This window comes from Doryrhamphus excisus, chromosome 8, assembly GCF_030265055.1.
Source record: "Doryrhamphus excisus isolate RoL2022-K1 chromosome 8, RoL_Dexc_1.0, whole genome shotgun sequence".
Lineage (NCBI taxonomy): Eukaryota > Metazoa > Chordata > Actinopteri > Syngnathiformes > Syngnathidae > Doryrhamphus > Doryrhamphus excisus.
In genome coordinates this window covers 10,029,114-10,049,443 of record NC_080473.1, presented here as the reverse complement: position 1 = coordinate 10,049,443, position 20,330 = coordinate 10,029,114, and the positions used below count along the sequence as shown (strand labels likewise).

General features: G+C 39.8%; 2 protein-coding genes across 2 annotated transcripts in view; one reads left to right on the top strand and one right to left on the bottom strand.

The window, feature by feature from the left end:
- The window catches only part of mrm3a (mitochondrial rRNA methyltransferase 3a), a 34,941-nt gene extending 33,013 nt beyond the window's left edge, over nucleotides 1–1,928 (top strand). Inside the window, exon 5 of the transcript XR_009131481.1 lies at nucleotides 1,840–1,928. The gene's annotated coding sequence lies outside the window, so the exon portion shown is untranslated. The remainder of the gene's footprint in view (nucleotides 1–1,839) is intronic.
- nxn (nucleoredoxin) overlaps nucleotides 1–20,330 on the bottom strand; it is a 50,134-nt gene that overhangs the window by 27,667 nt on the left and 2,137 nt on the right. The gene's annotated exons all lie outside the window — the stretch shown is intronic.

Here is a 20,330-nt window from a genome sequence, read left to right as displayed (position 1 = left end):
GGAGCTCTAACAAGGCGACTACACAAATAAACAAAACACTATTATGGGACCTTAAAGAACACTTTAAGCATCTGTAACACATTATTTTCAATTAACATCAAATATGTGAGTAGCTGAGTGGCACGGTGGACAAGTGGTTAGCGCGCAGACCTCACAGCTAGGAGACCAGGGTTCAATTCCACCCTCTGTGTGGAGTTTGCCTGTTCTCCCCGTGCATGCATGTTTTTTTTTTTTCCGGGTACTCCGGTTTCCTCCCACATTCCAAAAACATGCTAGGTTAATTGGCGACTCCCCCGCCTCTCGCCTGAAGACAGCTGGGATAGGCTCCAGCACCCCCGCGACCCTTGTGAGGATAAGCGGTAGAAAATGAATGAATGAATGAATGAATGCACTTATTGCATAGCGGACAAGTAGTTAGCACGCAGGCCTCACAGTTAGAAGACCCGAGTTCAATTCCAGTGGAGTTAGCATGTTCTCCCCGTGCATGCGTGGGTTTTCTCCGGGTACTCCGGTTTCCTCCCACATTCCAAAAACATGCTAGGTTAATTGGCGACTCCAAATTGTCCATAGGTATGAATGTGAGTGTGAATGGTTGTTTGTCTATATGTGCCCTGTGATTGGCTGGCCACCAGTCCAGGGTGTACCCCGCCTCTTGCCCCGAAGACAGCTCGGGTAGGCTCCAGCCCCCCTGCGACCCTCATGAGGAAAAAGCAGTAGAAAATGAATGAATGAATGAATGAATGTGAGTAGCCACTCAGCAAATGTTGTATTGCAATATTGATTTTAATAACAGATTTTTTAATAAATTAATGGTGCTCTTCTATATTTCCATGTCAAAACGGACATGATAGTTCCACATGAATATGTTCTAGAAATATTGACTAGTGTGCACCGGTGTGTCAAACGAAGTAGAACGGAGGAGATTACGACGGTAATCAATCTGAGCTGTGTTCCTACTCTCCCCTGAAAGCGGTCAAGCCAAGATAGCCATCAGCCTGGTCCCCCCCCCCTTTAGTCTTCTCACCACCTTGCCAAGCCTCTGTTCCTCCTCTCCTGCTTTACATTCTTTCTTCCACAAACGAGAGTAGAGGAATGCACGTCGGGGAGGTGAAGGCGAGGGGGAAGGTTGGTGATAAAGGTGACAGGCTGCACAAAAGCCATTTGTAGTATAGCCTTAGTATACATGGAAAGTGGGGAGGGGGTGTACTCGGTGAGGTTTTTTACGAAAGCCCTGTTTGTCCCAATGTGGAAAATGGGATTTAGCTCTGAAATGTGACCCAGTTTTCCCCTCAAAGAGCACCACAAAAGAAGGAAGTACATCATTTGTATCAACATGTTTTCCCTCGGAGGACTTTTCAAGCAGGGAATCACATCAATACATTTCAGCAAGCATTTGTACTACAGGGTATCATGAAGGACGGGATCAGGGAACTTGGATATACTTTAGAGCAGGGCCCCTCAATAGGCCTGCCTGTAAGCCACCAACAGTATTTGTGCCCCCCCCCCCCCGATTGTTGTTACTTCACTATGTGTTTTTTCTTTGGGTCTGTGCATGTATATCGGGACTTGTCTTTATGTCAAAAAATTAAACTGACATGTTCCAATTTGACTGGAACATTTCAAACCTTCAACTTCCTAATTGTGAAGTCAATATAATTGTAATATATTTATATCCAGACCTCACAGTTAGGAGACCAGGGTTGAATTCCACCCTCGGCCATCTCTGTGTGGAATTTGCATGTTCTCCCCGTGCATGCGTGGGTTTTCTCCGGGTACTCCGGTTTCCTCCCACATTCCAAAAACATGCTAGGCTAATCAGCAACTCCAAATTGTCCATAGGTATATGAATGTGAGTGTGAATGGTTGTTTGTCTATATATGCACTGTGATTGGCTGGCCACCACTCCAGGGTGTACACCGCCTCTGGCCCGAAGACAGCTGGGATAGGCTCCAGCACCCTCTGCGACCCTCGTCAGGATAAGCGGTAGAAAATGAATTAATTAATTATAAAAGATACAAATGTATCAGTAGCGGTCATCTCTCAACTGCGGTCCGTCATGGCACCAACGTCCATGTGAAACATAAACAATAATCATTCAAGTGATGAACACAGCTGAAATTAAGCTAATTCCCCTCTCACTTATTTTTGTATTTTAAGGGGCGTCACCACAAAGTCTGAGACACATGAAAAAAAAAAACGCATTTAAATGATAACACAAAAATCTGCCATTAAATATATGTATAACATTTTTCTTCAATGTATTTTCCAATTGAATCTTGCCTGAGGTCAAGCATGGAGGTGGTAGGACTGCCAGGGATTGGGGAGCTGCGGTTCATTGAGAGAAAGATGAATTCCAACATATACAGTTATAGCCAAAAACAGCCCATGACAGTAATGTGACATTGTGAAGCACAGCAAGATTCCCTGCCTTGGGAAACTGGGGCATACGATGGTTTTCCAACCTGATAACGAGCCCAAACACACCTCCGGGATGACAAGTGTCTTGAAGATGATGGAGTGGCCAACTACTGTTTGAGCACCCTCAAGAAGATGTAAGGTAAATAGCGGCTGTGTCACTTTCAGAGGTCAGTAAAATACAAGTTGCACACTGACTACTTTCAACAAAACATCATTCCCGAGCTGCACAGGCCTAATCAAGCATTTTCTATTCCCCAGCAGTGTAAATAAAGTTTTTCTCTCCAGGTTCATTGTGCACTTGCTGTAGCAGCTTTCCCCTCACCATTCAGTGGTATTCATGTGACATACAAGGGTGTCGTTACACAGATGCAGGCAGCTGGATGCAGAGCGGATCTAATTCATTGCTGTTCCACGCTAACAGGATTGAGCGTTCCTGCAGATTGCCGTGTGCTCCCTGCGGCCTGTGAGTGGCACTCGGTGTAATGCACACGAGCAGGAACAGGACTAAGCGTTTCCAAGAATATACACATCCCGCCGGGATGGAGCGAAACGGACATCCGTGTACACAGATGACCTGTTTTGAGGGTGGTTGGACAAGGATGTGGTGTTCAATGGGCGCACAAGAAGGGATTTCTGGTACAGCCGAGAGCAATGTCTCCATAGAGTTAATGTCAGTCCAATAATGGCAGGTTTTGCTTCGCTTCTTACTCCATTTGCCTCTAGTCATTTTATTTTCACCGGGCTTTAGAGCTTTGTGGACTCAAACCAGTGGCGGTGATGCCAAATACCAAACAGGAAACTGTGGTGTGTCAAACACGGAGTGCTGTGTATGTGCTGGGCGTGAGCGAAGCAAACAGCAAGTGGTTTTGACGCCTTACTTTGGCTACGTCCATGCATATGTTTGTACAGTACAGTGGAACCTGTAAGGATGAACACAAGGTGGGATAGGGCGACTATAGGGGTGCTATTTCATGTCTAGAGGACTCTAATGTAAAAAAAAAAGTTATTTAGACGGTTGTAAACAGGCTTTCTATGCTCATTCACTCATTCATTTTCTACCACTTCTACCACAGGGTCGCAGGGGTGCTAGAGCCTATCCCAGCTGTCTTCAGGGAAGAGGCGGGGACTGGTGGCCAGCCAATCACAGGGCACATATAGACAAACAACCATTCACACTCACATTCATACCTATGGACAATTTAGGGTCGCCAATTAAATTATGTGTATGCTATTATATCACCATATAATTTCCATGAGATTATAGCTAGATAATGTCGCTCAGTTAAAGGGTTGGATGAAAATAAGAGCGGAGGGTCGTCCACCCAACTTGTCAATCTTCCAGAATGCATCGCTCAGTGTGTGCTCTCACACAAACTTCCATAGCTGCCCTAGCAAGCGAACAACAGATTGAGGTGACTATAGGGGTGCTATCACGTGGTCTCACAATTTGGAGTCGCCTATTAACCTAGCATGTTTTTGGAATGTGGGAGGAAACCGGAGTACCCGGAGAAAACCCACGCATGCACGGGGAGAACATGCAAACCTCATAGAGATGTCCAAGCGGAGAATCGAACCCATGATCTTCCCGATCTCCTGACTGTGTGGTCAACATGCTAACCATGTGGCTTGTCTTTGGGAACAGTCACATTAAAAAACATATCCCTTTCATTCATTATTAATATGTATTTATATGCATTTCTGCAACATTTGAATGATTTTTTCTTTTATTTTTTAATGGGAAAAAATTGATTTGGTTCAACCATTCACACTCACATTCATACCTATGGACAATTTGGAGTCGACAATTAACCTAGCATGTTTTTGGAATGTGGAAGGATGGCCGAGGGTGGAATTGAACTTGGGTCTCCTACCTGTGAGGCTTGCATGATAACCACATGATAACTTTACTTGATGTGTAAAGAATCCTACTTTGCGGAAATTCACTTATCATGGTTGGGTCCGGAAGCAGTTAACCGCAATAAGTGAGGATTATAACATCACTAAACAAACCTAGGATTAAGTATGATAAGCTCTACATAAGAAGTTCCACACTCAAACACATACAGTATATACATGAAAAAAGTGATAAATGCAGTCCGACTAGTCGCCTATTCACCGTGTTTATGCGCTAACTCACATTTTGTTGAGGTGCCAGGACAACTGGCCAACATCTTCACTTCAATGGAAGCTTGCAAGAACAACCCTGCTCAAATAATATTTAGAATTACTGACAGATAACCTACCACGAGTCGACCACACAGCTTGCGGCACACCACTCTGGCTCACCTCTGTGAGCTTTATGGCCCAGAAAAAGTCCCTGCTATTTCCATTTACCTCCATTACGCGACAGGCTACTTTTAAAAACAGCTTGAATTCCCTCAGCCATTCCTGTGGTGATTAGAACTCGATACGTCAAGGAAATTGTCTTCATTTGTGAAGTAGTGAAGTATAGTTTGACTTGGAAGCTGCCGCAATGTGCATGAGAAAATGGACTCAGGAGAGGGAATGGGGAATCGCCACAGTGGAATATTTCAGGGTTGCTCAAAGTTGATCATATTTCAAATTAGATGTTCAAGACAACATTCTAACTACATTTATAGGTCAGAAAAGTGGAAAAAGGTCGCCTTTAAGGTGAATCATGGAACCAGCACTGCTAAAATGTTTTTTTTCCCAGACAATGTTGACTGGGTGGTGCAGCCCTGCTAGTAGCAAATGTACTAGTCTAAACTGGTTCAACTCAGATTGGACTGTGGGGTGTAAACCATAATGGTTTTATTTCATTTGAACATGCATCAGATTACAATTGAATGCATCACATAATCAGTTCACAGTTCCACATGTCCAAAAGGAGTAGGAAGAAGGAAAGCTTATTAAATCCTACCCCTCCCATCTGCTACTTTTACAATCAGTAACTGTTGCATTTGTTCACTTCCTGCTTTCCTAATATAAAATTAAAAAATTATAAATTGTGTATTATTTTTATATTAAATTCTTAAATTTATTACATTTAATTATATTTTATTAAATTATGTATTTATTAATTTTTATTATTTATTTTTTTTAATGTTTTTATTTTTTGTCCCGTACCGAAGTACGAGCTGATATGACCATATCAGCTCCATATCATACCATATCATGACCATATCATAGTAACTGTCAATATAGTGATATATATAGCACATCATGACTGCTTCAAGACTCTTCTTGAATTGGCTCATCGTTGTGCATTGTTTGAGTTCCTTACTCAATCCATTCCATAGTTTGATTCCACATACTGAAATGCTATGGCTTTTTAACATAGTCCTAGCATATAAGTGTTTCAAATGTAGTTCTTCCCTGAGATAATATTTCTCCTCTCTTGTAGAGAAGTATTGGATGACATTTTTAGGTAATTGGTTATTTTTTCAGCCTTATGCATTATTTTAGCTGTTTGAAGATTAACTATATCAGTTAATGACGTCAAACTTGTGCAATTGCTTGACTGTTTGCAAAAAAAAAAAAAAAAAGATTCAGTCAGCAATTTGAATTGGTTGCACAACAATGGAAATAAGACTGGATTATTCTGACACATAAACAACAAAAAGAGGTATGAAGCCAACAGTAATAATTGTCTTGTCCTCCACGGTCCATTCCACAAAATCTAAAACCATCTAATTATTCATCCAAACATTACTACTTAACTTGGTGTCTTTTACGAAGTGTTGCTAGCACAGCACATCCGAAAATGCACACCCCGAAATGAATTCACAGTGCTGAGCCCTTCCCTTCCTGAGATCTTAATGATTAAACGAAGCCAAAAGATTGCTTGAGGTTCGCTGGCAGTCCATCTGTCTGGATCCTAAGTAGGAGATTAGAGGCTGCCTGCAAACGTTGGACATTAAATGCTTACTTTATACCGAGTCAGGACTTGTAATCATTGGATACAGCATCCACTCAGCATACGGTACTGTATGAGGCAATGTTTGCCCTGTTAAATGTCTATCCCTTATTAACAATAAAGTGAAACTAAAGCCAGTAGTTATATAGCTAATGATTTAATAACACAAAACGGCAGCTTAATTGATGCAATGTTGTGTTCTACTAAATGAGCCTTTAAAGTAGCGAAAAAATACATAAAGCAGTTAGTAATGATATTGTTGTTTGGATGCCAAAGAAAACTCTCAGCTTGCTTTTTATGATGTTTAATCAATCATTCTCAACATGACATCAGTTAAAAACTATCTACAACTAAAAAGGCATGTCTGTAGAGCGCAGATTGTTGGGTGTGCACAGTAGCGCAAAAGATTCCTGGCAACAAACAAATTTATTCACAATGTTCCATGTCTAAAAGAAAATGTGCATCACATATCTAAAAGTGTGGTTAGCGCGCAGGCCTCACAGCTAGGAGACTCAAGTTCGACTCCACCCATGGCTATCTCTGTGTGGAGTTTGCATGTTCTCCCCGTGCATGCGTGGGTTTTCTCCGGGTACTCCTGTTTCCTCCCACATTCCAAAAAACATGCTAGGTTAATTGGCGACTCCAAATTGTCCATAGGTATGAATGTGAGTGTGAATGGTTGTTTGTCTATATGTGCCCTGTGATTGGCTGGTGACCAGTGATAAGTGAATTTCCGCGAAGTAGGATTCAATGTTAACAAATACCATCTTTTCATTGTTAGACCACAGAAAACCAGTTAATGACTTTCTAAATAGGATTTCTACCATTATTAGAGACCATGTGATAGCACCCCTATAGTCACCTCGATCTGTTTTTTGCTTGCTAGGGTAGCTATGGAAGTTTGTGTGAGAGCACACACACTGAGCGATGCATTCTGGTAGATTGACAAGTTGGGTGGACGACCCTCCGCTCTTATTTTCATCCAACCCCTTTGAATGAGCGACATTATCTAGCTATAATCTCATGGAAATTATATGGTGATATAATAGCATACACATAATTTGATTGGTGATTCCAAATTTTCCATAGTTATGAATGTGAGTGTGAATGGTTGTTTGTCTATACATATGTGCCCTGTGATTGGCTGGTGACCAGTGATAAGTGAATTTCTGTGAAGTAGGATTCAATGTTAATAAATACCATATTTTCATTGTTAGACCACAGAAAACCAGTTAATGACTTTCTAAATAGGATTTCTACCATTATTAGAGACCATGTGATAGCACCCCTATAGTCACATTGATCTGTGCCCTGTGATTGGTTGGTGACCAGCCCAGGGTGTAGCCTGCTTTTTGCCCAAAGACAGCTGGGATAGGCTCCAGCACCACTGCGACCCTCATGAGGATAAGCGGTAGAAAATGAATGAATATCTAAAATGGCCAGCATTCACACTGTACTCATTATTCAACACGTTTACCACTAACATTACTTCATAACGCCAAACTGAATTACTGAGTAAAATTCTGAATTTACACCAGAAGTTTGCATTATTTCTGCATTACACTTTTTTTTACTAAAAAAAAAAACTTGTGATGATGGAATGCTAATAAAGTTTAAGGATCAGATCAACATTTCTTATTTCTATTACCATTATTTTCTATGGGGAACAAACACAGAAGAGACCAGAGACCTGGAACGGATTCATTTTCCACTGTACCGTGAAGTCACAGTGTGTTTGTGTGCAAGTCCATCCAGAAGTCAATTTCTGCACAAGAAAGTACCCCCCCGAGAGACAGCTTTACATATACTTCACAGCATTGTGGGAGCTGATGAGGCGCACTGGGAGAGCAGCATTCCACAACATTGTGCTCACACATTTCCCATAAGACATCATTTTTTGGGGGGACTTCTTCCTCCCAAGCTAATGATTAAATGTTCAGTGGGCTTTAATAGCTTGTTTGAAGTGGATCTCTAGATATGTTTTTTTTTAGCTGTTAACAAATGCACCACATTGGAAGAGCCCGCCTCTCTTGGGCCTTGATGTACAATTACTGCAAGTCACTTTTTATTTGCACTGACGGAAAAAGGCAATTTAATGCAATGAAGCACACATGGTTGAATAATTACACTCAAAGAATTACTGATGTGTGCTACTGACTGAGAAATCAGCTTCAAATGAAAAGCGCTGAAAACCTCCGCCAAAAGGAATGCCAATGCTTCACGAGCAATGTCAATCAAAACTAAGAATTATTATCTTTGCCAAGGCACACTTGTTGAGTGCTTTTATTGTATCTTGACAGATTGTGCAGGTGCAGCAGCATTTGCTTCTGTTCTCACGGGTCAATGATGACAACAGAAGGGCAATGGGGGTTAAAGGCTGGAAGTGGTGGGGCGGAGTTAAAGAAGATTATGGGGGCCCAACAATGGTCCCATTCCGTGTTGGACCCTGAGAAAGACTGCAGGAGTGCCACAAATTTCACACAGATTGTAAAAATCTGACACTCCTGCTCAGAGCAGGAATAAACAGCAGAAGAAACCTGCAAAACATCAAATCTGCTTTTGAATGAATTGCAAATTTTGCATGATTCTGACCGTATTGATTGCTGGATGGAGATCTTCCATGTCTGTAGAGGCTGCTTTTGGCAGGCCCGTATGACAAGTGTGACGCTCATCTGGGAAATATCTCCAAGTTGTTGCCGAGACAGCCCGACTACAGCGTGTCCGTAAATGCAATTATCAAAAAAAAAAGCACTCTCAAGCTTTAACTCTAAATAACAAACCTGACATTCTTATCTATGATGATTAAAAAAAAATACATGATCCTAAAATCTCACTAACTACATACTGTAACTGAGGATCTACTTCCTGTGTACTTTCATTAGACTACGTCTTATCCTTCTGACCAGACAGCTTGTGCTCAATTGAGTTCTTTGTCTGCAAACTGCAAAGCTAATGACTACTTCAGGCAACCATCCCTGATTTAGCTGTAAAGATTTCTTCAATAGCTTGGTTTGGGTAAGTCTCAAATATCTGACTGCCGCTTCCCGCTCTTCTGCCTATCACAGAATAAAAGGCACACTAAACAGTACACCGTTAGACGGAAACCTGACACAGTCTATTTGGCATTTTCTCCTCTCTGCTGTTTAAAGGGACAAACTGCTATAGGGTTGAAGAGTCAATTCACATTTCACATTACGCAGAAATCTTAATATTTTCCAACTTGTACCAGCATCTTGTAGATCCTTAAAAAGGAAGCTTGCTAAAAAGATGTATTTTTGATATAGAAAATACATCCTTTGAAATTCTTTGAACAGACTAAAGGGAACAGCTGCACACCAACACTGTTGACTAAATGGGCATGCGGCAGCAATTATTTCCGTCGTCATGCTGGCGTCCGCGTACAGCTGCTCGTTCTTCACAAAAAACCAGGAAGTCTCCATGATGTCTCTCAGTCATCGGCTGGCTTCAGTGCCAAGCAACATGAAACTACATCACAAAAATGCCAAATAACGTCAGCATGTTTCTTCTTAAGAGTTCATAAGGATGCATCAAGGACGAAATGGGTCACTTGGTGGAGTGTTCAAACCCACCATATTAGTGATGTGCGGATTGAAATTGAAATATTCATACCTCCGATAACTGATCTTTAGTCCCAAATCCAAATATTAATACTGTGATACTTCAGTCAGTTGAGGTAATATATACAGTATCAAGGTGTCGATCTCGCTGCCACTTTGTCTCTTTGGAAACATCCATCCATCCATTTTCTATGCCGCTTATCCTCATTAGGATCGCAGTGGTATGCTGGAGCCTATCCCAGCTGTCTTCGGACGAGAGGCGGGGTACACCCTGGACTGGTCGCCAGCCAATCACAGGGCACATATAGACAAACAACCATTCACACTCACATTCATACCTATGGACAATTTGGAGTCGCCAATTAACCTAGCATGGTTTTGGAATGTGGGAGGAAACCGGAGTACAAGGAGAAAAGCCACGCATGCACGGGAAGAACATGCAATGTCCAAGTGGAGAATCGAACCCAGATCTTCCCAATCTCCTGACTGTGTGGCCATATCAAAACAAAACATATCCCTTTCATCCATCATTAATATGTATTTATATGCATTTCTGCAACATTTGAATGATTTTTCTTTTCTTTTTTAATGGGAAAATTTGATTTGGTTAGCACCCGTTTTGGTTAGAGTCAGACCTTCTGAAATGGATTAATGGTGCTAACCAAGTTTATTGGTCATACCGAAGCTACAGGCTAAATTTCATCCAAATCCAGTCCTATATTTCACAATTGCATAACATACTCACATTGCAGCTTATGATCTCGATGCAAAGTTAATCAATATGGTCGTCAGTCATCACCAGATTGAGCCACAAACACACACAAAGGAGTTGTCTACAGGTAGAACATTTGTTGAACATCAAAGCTTCACATCAAAAAGTCTCGTAAATGCACAAAGGCTGCAAATCCAAGATAAAAGATGCCTTCATGTTTTTTCATCAATGCTCTTCAGTGAAGAGAAGAAACAAAGAAGACTGAAGGTTTTTTTTTTCATGGAAAGCCTAATTAAAATAGTCTTCTTAACTTTCAAGGTCAATAACCCTTGAAGATCAACTGAGAAAATGTGTTTTACAGACACAAAAATCAGCTTCAAATACATATCCAGAAGATTCTGTTTAATATAGTTCTATCGGAGAAAAGGCAGTGTAGGATTATTATCTAATATTCCATGGAAGTGTGTGCGGTACACCAATCTGGCCGGTGAGCAGCTGCCAATGACATGTAATCTGCTATCTAAGTCCATGAACTCAACATAAACTTTCCTACTTTTGGTGGAAATATCCAACTATTTAAGTTGGCTCTGCTCTCAGATTCCAAAATCTGAAAAGGAAGGCTAAAATACCCTGAAAGTTATGTCCATAAGGCATTGAGGTATATCGTTGAACGATGAAGTCAGCCTAGAAGCAATAACTGGCGGTTGGATGTGTCAGTACTATGGGAGGAATGAGAGTATAATAGTACTTTGAAAGCATACTTTAGCTCGACCAACGGAAGAAGCTGTGGGAGTGTCTTTGTTATTATTATTATTTCGTTTAACGAGGATGTCTTCCTTTCCCTACACTAAGAGCAAACACCTGTACCAACAAGGCGGCAACAGGAAAGTGAAGAAGATGCCTTTGTGTGTTTTTTAAAGAATACATCCTACATAGTATATCTTTGTTACCGACCAAAAGCACAATGATAGATAAAATCTGTAAAATAACATTCCTCACATGAAACATTTTCATGCTTCATTGAGTTTTTTTTTTCCTCCGTTTCGGTTAATCCTCTTTATTCCTGCCAAGGGATTAAGTGTGCAAGAGCATTTGGCTGTGAATACAACAAAACGGAAAATGTTTTAACAAGATGAAGTCTCTCTGGTCACGAAGGAGGGTTTTATCAACCACCCCTGGACGGGGTGAGAGCACGCATGCTGCTACCAAAACCGGCTAAGGCATCAATGTGAGCAGGTGGCCAGTCATAGCCAAGTTAGCTACAGAGCAACCGTTGTACTGGCTATCAAATTAGATTGGTACTCAAACTCTTAGTTATACTGGTTTAAAAAAAACATGTTTGATATTATGGTTTAGGAGATTTATACAGGAAAACTAGAAGGTGGCGCCAAAAATGAAAAATGAAAAAGTGAGTCAGAGCTTTTCTTCCCGCCACTCACACACACACCAGTGACCTGGAGAGATGCAGCCATGGGAAAAAGTGTCTAAAATGTTGACCATGTTCGAAAATGACAAAGGAGAATACTCATTCATTCATTTTCCACCACTTATCCCCAGAAGGGTCGTGGGGGTGCTGGAGCTTATCCCAGTTGTCTCCTGGTGAGAGGCGGGGTTCACGCTGGCCTGGTGGCCAGCCAATCACAGGGCACATATAGACAAATAACCATTCACACTCACATTCATACCTATGGACAATTTGGAGTCGCCAATTAAATTATGTGTATGCTATTATATCATCATATAATTTCCATGAGATTATAGCTAGATAATGTCGCTCATTCAAAGGGGTTGGATGAAAATAAGAGCAAAGGGTCGTCCACCCAACTTGTCAATCTTCCAGAATGCATCGCTCAGCGTGTGCTCTCACACAAACTTCCATAGCCTTCCATACCCTAGCAAGCGAAAAACAGATCGAGGTGACTATAGGGGTGCTATCACATGGTCTCTAATAATGGTAGAAATCATATTTAGAAAGTCATTAACTGGTTTTCTGTGGTCTAACAATGAAAATATGGTATTTATTAACATTGAATCCTACTTCACGGAAATTCACTTATCACTGGTCACCAGCCAATCACAAGGCACATATAGACAAACAACCATTCACACTCACATTCATACCTATGGACAATTTGGAGTCTCTCTTTTTGGAATGTGGGGGGAAACCGGAGTGCCGGAGAAAACCACGGGGAGAACATACGTAGAAACCGAGGGTGGAATTAAACTCGGGTCTCCTAGCTGTGAGGCCAGCGTGCTAACCACCAATGATGGTCAATGAAGCAAAGTCATCAACAAGTTATTTGATTGTCATTGAAAGCATAATTAATTTAGACTTTGATTTAATTGAATATTTTAATATTCAATAAGAAAATATTAACATTTCTTGAAAAATATAATCATCTTATAGTATATTCGAGTCCTTACGGTATATAATTGGGGTCTTCAATTAAACGCAAGTAATTTTTTTTCCACAGCCATGGTCCGAACTTCATTTGACTATCAAATATACCAGACTATACAATTTGTTTCAAAACAATACAATTATCTTGGCACCGAAATTGCATTTAAAAGAAAACGACCAGATTTCACATAATATACAAACAATTAAATGAACATATCTTTAAGTTAAATAAAACTCAATCCGTTTCACTGAAAAAAATAATATTAAACAATAATTTAACAAGTGTCTCTAATAAGTTTCATATTAGAAAGTAATATATTCTGGATCAGCAATCAACAACAATTTTGTTTGACCCAAACAGTGTTAACAATTTGTTATATTTACGGCTACAACAAATGAAACAATCATGAATGCATGCAAATGTTGAGACTAGTTAAGACAATAGTTGTAAGAAAAAAATGTCTGGAAATAATGTAGTTTGTGTGACAAATGTGTGAGTCCAATACTGAAAAAAAGAAGCCATTTGTGTGTGTGCGTATGTGTGTCAGTAATCTCTTTGTTGGACCCGCCGTCCCTAATTGCCTTGACACTTGTGTGCGAGGGTGACTCTCAGTCCTCAGAAAGAGGATGAGACCTCTTGTGCTCCTTACAACAGGCTTAAGCTGATAAAAGCCATTCATGCAACATGGCTGTCAGATCGGCGTTCAGTGCTCAACAGATTGAGCGAAAAAAGACCAATCAAAACGGCGATTAGCCCCCCAACGTGATGGCGAAGTAAAGCCACAGTGCAGCCTCAGCAGGGGGGGTCCACTCTAAAGATTTGTCAGCATTTTTCGTCTCACTTTAACTTTAAAATGCTGTTTAATTAAAATACACGACATATGAAAAATACAATTAAAAAATTCAAAATACAATTATCTTTAAAAAAAAATGCTTAAAATGCAACATTGCTATTGCAACATTCAGTCTGACTCAAGGTGTCATCTTACAAACAACGTTGAACTCATCATCACACAGCAATCTAACACTCAAAAGGCGCCTAGGAAATATAAATTACATAGATTTATAAATTACATACATTTGAGTGTTAAGTTGCAGTGTGATGAATTTTGTGTTATTAGTCATGTGCTCTTAGCAAAATGAAACAGAGTCAGATTGTTATATTGCTGTGTATATGACCTGCGATTTGGAAAAAGGTCGTTATTGATGTTTGTTGTGAGTGCACTGATAGCTCGTGATTGGACCCTGCCAAAAAAACAAGCTACTGTTTCCTCACTGACTCATGAGCAAGAGGATCTATTATGCTGATTGTTCAGCCCTTTGCAGGATTTGTGGACTCCTATAGAGCACCTACATACAATAACCAGCACAGAAAGCCTTCTAGATCTTCCAGAGTCTGCACCTATTCCAGCTGTATTTCTTTAGTTTACTGAAATCAAGTGGTCAGAGCCATCCCAAACTTCTTGCAGGGCTCATTTCATAGACTTCATTATCTGATTAACGAGAATACAACATTCATGTGTGAAAGATGCTTTAACAAAGCTAACACGCTAGTTTGATCATCGACTGAAATTGTTGTCTGCTATTAGTTGACATAAATAGAAATTCCAAAACATAAATCTGAACAACGGACAATGTTTTGTTAGAGCTGCATGCAACACCATGATTTGTTTACCACATCAGCTTGCCCACCATTGACCCCCGAGTAATAGCCCCCGGTGTGTTCCAGACATCACGTGACACACACACACACACACAGGAAAAATTTGCATGTATCCATTTTGTGCAAGGAGATAGTGTGCAATTACCTTGGAAGTGTTTTGCTATATAGGTGTCAAATAAGACGGGCACGGTTATCTCATACAACATAGCTGCAGATGCTGCCAGGTATTAGATTAATACTCTAAATAGAATCATATTAAATGAGGTGCATTCAAGTATGCAGGCTTGTATGCAATCTCCTAGGGGGATGTGTGTGGGGGTGGAATGTGGTGTACCTGGAAACGATTCCAAGTGACTGTGTGGTTATTATAAAACAATAATAAGCAAGCAAAATGCTATCATCTGCTTTTTACACGATTTTTTTTTTTGTGCCACATTCTCAAAACGCAAAAGCAAAAATGACTGCCGATGTAACGTGAATTGGCAAGGACAGGGATAGAGCTATTTTTGGATTTTGATATCACCCATTTTCCTGAGGAAAAACAGCTGTGCGATTCTATGAGAACATGAGGAGTACACACCTCAAAAGCACAAAAACAGTTCAGATGGAAATGTTCTGATTATTGACATAAAAAGTCTTAATGTAATGAATTTCAGTACTAATACAACAAATGAAAATGTTGATTTCATTTTGCATTATAAATAAATGGCGGCATGGAAGTTTAAAAAAAATTATTAATTATAACCTGTAATCCCTCTATTATCACGTTTAATTGAGACAGGTGAGTCAGACCTGTCAGTGATAAGTGAATTTTCTAAAATCGAAGAGTATAAAAAAGGTGTTTCCAGCCTTATAAATACATGTTTTAACATTATTAGAGCCCTCTGGATATGAAATAACAGCAATATAGTCAACTTTACATTCATATTACCCCATATAGTAATCACTTCATACATAAAACTCATGCTTGAGTGTGTTGCAATAAATCTACTCTGGACGTGTGGACAGGAAGTGACATCAGGAGTTGAGTTTTGGCTGGATTACGGGCAATAGCAGCCTGTGTTATTACTATGATTATTATTTTATTGTGCCTGTTGTGATATTATTCAAAACTGCAATAGTCTGTTGTATTTTTCACCAACTTACACCAAGTAACCATTGTAAAATACACCACAATGTCACAATTTGCATTGCATTGCATTGTCCTCTTAATGTCTTATGGAAAACTAAATATATCACTAAAATTTGCACAATTGTTTAACTGATATATATTAGGCTATATTAAAGTAAAATCTGGTCTCACAAGATGCAACATCATTAGCTCTTAAGATAATAGTTTCACATTTTGGGGGAAAAAAAACAAACAGTAATTTTTTTTTTGCTCAAAAGTTCTGAACATTTGTGAGCTAGCAAGATGGCGTCTCTGCTAGCAAATTTTTTTTCATGCCTCGCTTGAGGCCAAAAAGCCCACTAGAGCGGAACCTTTTTATAAATTCATACTTTTACCCCAAGGGAGTGGCTATTTTATTATTTTTCCTCTCTGCCTTGAGCGAGTGACCTACATGTTTGGTTTACACATCAGCGTGCATCATGTACACGAGACAAAAAGACACATGTTAGCATGCTAGCAAATGGCCGTGTGTTGTCATCTGCACATGTGTGGAAAGTTTATTCACAAACCTTTTTATAAATTCATACTTTTAACCCAAGAGAGTGGCTATTTTATTATTTTTCCTCTCTGCCTTGAGCGACTGACCTACATGTTTGATTTACACATCAACGTGCATCATGTACACGAGACAAAGACACAAATGTTAGCATGCTAGCAAATGGCCGTGTATAATCTTATTCACATCTGTGGAAAGTTTATTCACAAACCTTTTTATAAATTCATACTTTTAACCCAAGAGAGTGGCTATTTTATTATTTTTCCTCTCTGCCTTGAGCGAGTGACCTACATGTTTGGTTTACACATCAGCGTGCATCATGTACACGAGACAAAGACACAAATGTTAGCATGCTAGCAAATGGCCGTGTATAGTCTTATGCACATCTGCACATGTGTGGAAAGTTTCTTCACAAATACACAACATGTTTATTCTATGAATACATTTCCAGACAGAAATCTGATCATGACGATGATGAGGTGGAGGTAGAGGAAATGGAAAATGATAAAGAGCCTGGGAAAGGCAACAAAAGGAAGAGACAAGATAACGCTTGAATGGCAGGATGCCCTAGGGGTGACTCCACTGTTATTATGTTGGAGGGGGGCTGCCTGGGTGCTGCGGCATCGTAGGGCAATTAGGGACCTCAGAATATACTTGGGGGTTGGTCCACCACACATGTCAACAAGATGTCCATCAAATGTTCTCAGGGGGAAGGACATTATGAGAGAAACAGAATTCAACTACCATCACTTTTATTTCCATGGAAAGACAATTGCTTTAAAGCCATTTCCGTGGAAAAAACGAAAATTAATATCCAGCTATTGCATGCTGGACTTTACGGCGATCTGGTTGGGCCCAACCACTGATGACATCATAGACGGGCAACGTAACCTGGTCATTTCTGGTTCTGGTTGCCATTTTGTTCAGAACATATTAAGAATTCATCAGCATTATTCGTCTCACTTTAACTTTAAAATGTTGTTTAATTAAAATACAGCACATATGAAAAATACAATTAAAAAATTTAAAATACAACTATCTTTAAAAAAATGCTTCAAATGCAACATTGCTATTGCAACATTCAGTCTGACTCAAGGTGTCGTCTTACAAACAACGTTGAACTCATCATCACACAGCAATCTAACACTAACACAAGGCGCCTAGGAAATATAAATTACATAGATTTATAAATTACATAGATTTGCGTGTTAAGTTGCTGTGTGATGATTTTTTTTTGTTATTAGTCATGTGTTCTTAGCAAAATGAAACCGAAACCGAGGTGGGTGGGTGGATGGATGGATAGACTTCCTTTATTGTCATTGCTAAATATCACAGCAGTGAAATTGCCAACTAAATGTCGTTGCCTGGCTCTCGTATAATAATAAATAATGTGTTGAATAAATAGATGACATCAAATATGAACAACAATGTACAGTGTAAAAAGTAAACATCCAGTAGTTTGGACTCACACAGTGTACCAACACGATAATTTGATCATTTTGACGGCCTCGACATAACGACATGTGTCTGCCTGTTTGATTTCCTCCTGTCGCTCAACCAAACAGGCTGGATCTCAAAATGGTTCACTCCGTACGTCTGTGCGTGTTGATGCTATAGCGGAAACTTGTCATCAATATTGTTTGATTATTTTTGGCCAAGCCGTGAGAGAGTGGCGAGTGGGAGGTGAGCATTAAAATGCCACAAAATAATCGACAGAAAATATTAAAGAAATATAAATATTAAATTGTCTAAGGAAGGCCCCCTATGCTGCACTTTATATCCATCATTTGTTACTACATGCGGTTGTTGCATTAGTGACAGTGACATAAAATAGGACAAATAACCAAAAGCTACATTCTGAGCGATTATAACTAGTAAAATTGTGGTACAATAAATACTATAAACTTTCGTCATGGTGTTTGATTTAATCGAGTGACTCTCGTTTGATTTATGACCTTGTGCGACTTGCTGCTGGGTAATTACTTTCCTCTTGGAAAAAAAAAATATTTGAGGCAATACTACAATTGCTAGTCGATGAAGTCTGTTTCATAAGTTAAGCATAACAGGAATGCATATAATATGAGTCCTAAAATCAAACTCCAAAGCACATAATTATAGTTATTCCACACAAATGGTTTTGGAAGAGTTCACGTTGCATCCACTGCTATACTGATGTACAATGGCTTTTCCTCATATCATTGATATTGTGACTGAAGCCCTCCTTAGAACCTCTCTGGAGGCCCCGTGGCACCATGCGGGCCTCTGGTACACCCCCACTGGCCACAGACTCAGACGGGATGTTCGAACAAGAGCGCTTTTCTCTTGGTGCGATGTCATCCTCGGCTCGTATGAAAGCACCAACTGGAGCAGCCGCTCTGCCAGCAGCAGAGCCTCAGCTTGTTCAAATTACCCCTCCTTTAACTTTACTCAAGTTGGGGCTTTCACATGGAATTGGCTGCAGTCTCCGATTGATTTATATGCAACACTCCCGGCTGAATGAGCCTATGGAAGACAGTGCCAGCCAGACGAAAGTAGCCAGACAGCTGGCCACCACTGACAATGTGCCATTTGCTCGGAATGCATACACCAGGGGTCTCAGACACGCGGCCCGCGGGCCAAATGTGGCCCGCAGGACACTAGTTTGAGGCCCCCGCCTTGATATGACAGTTTAATGTTTGATATGGATGCTGTATGGTATCATGTACCCGGAAAAAATTATTACATTTGATTATTGTTCATGTTAAAGGTTAAATAACTGTTAATAGTTATCCTCCCTATCCGTGTGGAAGTGGTAAGTTTTTGGCTATTTAAGTTTAAAGGAAATAACTTGAAGGCTACCGTTTTTAGGTCACTAGCTCTCTAGTTTGCGAGTTAGCATGTGTCTCAAGACCCTGCAGTTGCGCAATATGTTGTAAATAAAAAGAGTATAAATGTGACTATAGTCGTGTTTTGTCATGTCTACAGGGCTCTAATAATGCTTTGTTAATTTTAATCTGAAAAAAAAAATCTGCCTACCCACCAACTATATGTGGTTTCTTAAGTTTTTATTATTTGCCGTTTTATTATTATTATTATTATATTTATTTATTACTGAATGATTGATTTTCTTTATTCTTGTTTATTTATTTTTCATCTTATTTTGTACAGAAAAATAAAAGTTAAGATATTTGAGAACAGTGGAATGTTTTATAAGAGCTTTTATTATAGAAAATCGGAACCAAAGCACTGAAAAAGTTTGTATATTTTTCTGTTTTTAATAAATGCGTTTTTTTTTTGGAAAACCTGATGCGGCCCAGCCTTGCCCAGACCCCTAGCTCCAGTGGCCCTCAGGTAAATTGAGTTTGAGACCCCTGACATACACTGTCTGGAACTAAATGGTCATATTTTGTGAATAAAATATGAGAAATTGGCAATTAATTTTTCATCTACTCGTGCATGTGCGTCCAGATGAACGTACGTGTGTGTCACAAAGCCTATTGATGCTGGCCTGTTGTTTGACTGTTCCACCATCTTTGTTTACACATTTTGCTTGGCTCTACCATCTATATAGTTATTTTTTTTTTTTATCCACAGTGACATTTTGTCTTTAAAACAAACAAGAATAACCTGAATAACATGAATAACCTTGCTCTCTTTTCACCATTCTAATAACATCTTGTCTTCAAAACAATAGTTGTACATAAACAACATACAAAAACACAGCGCTATAACAGCGAGCTAGTGGATGGACCCTGCTTTAAGCTCAACACATCAAAATATTCACACATGTTGCCAGGACCCCATCCAACACCTTTGGGATAAACTAGCAGACAAGTGAAACAACAGCGACCTCCGACCTCACGCATCAACATATTGAAGAAAAGAAGCGACAGCCGAAATAACTGCTAATGCGGATTCAACTATATTTTATTCTAGTATGCCTATTGGCCACATTAAAGTAGTTTTTTTTTAGTCAAATGATACACAACATGTTGGCACTCAATTTGGATTTAACTTGCAGACATTCTGCCAAGC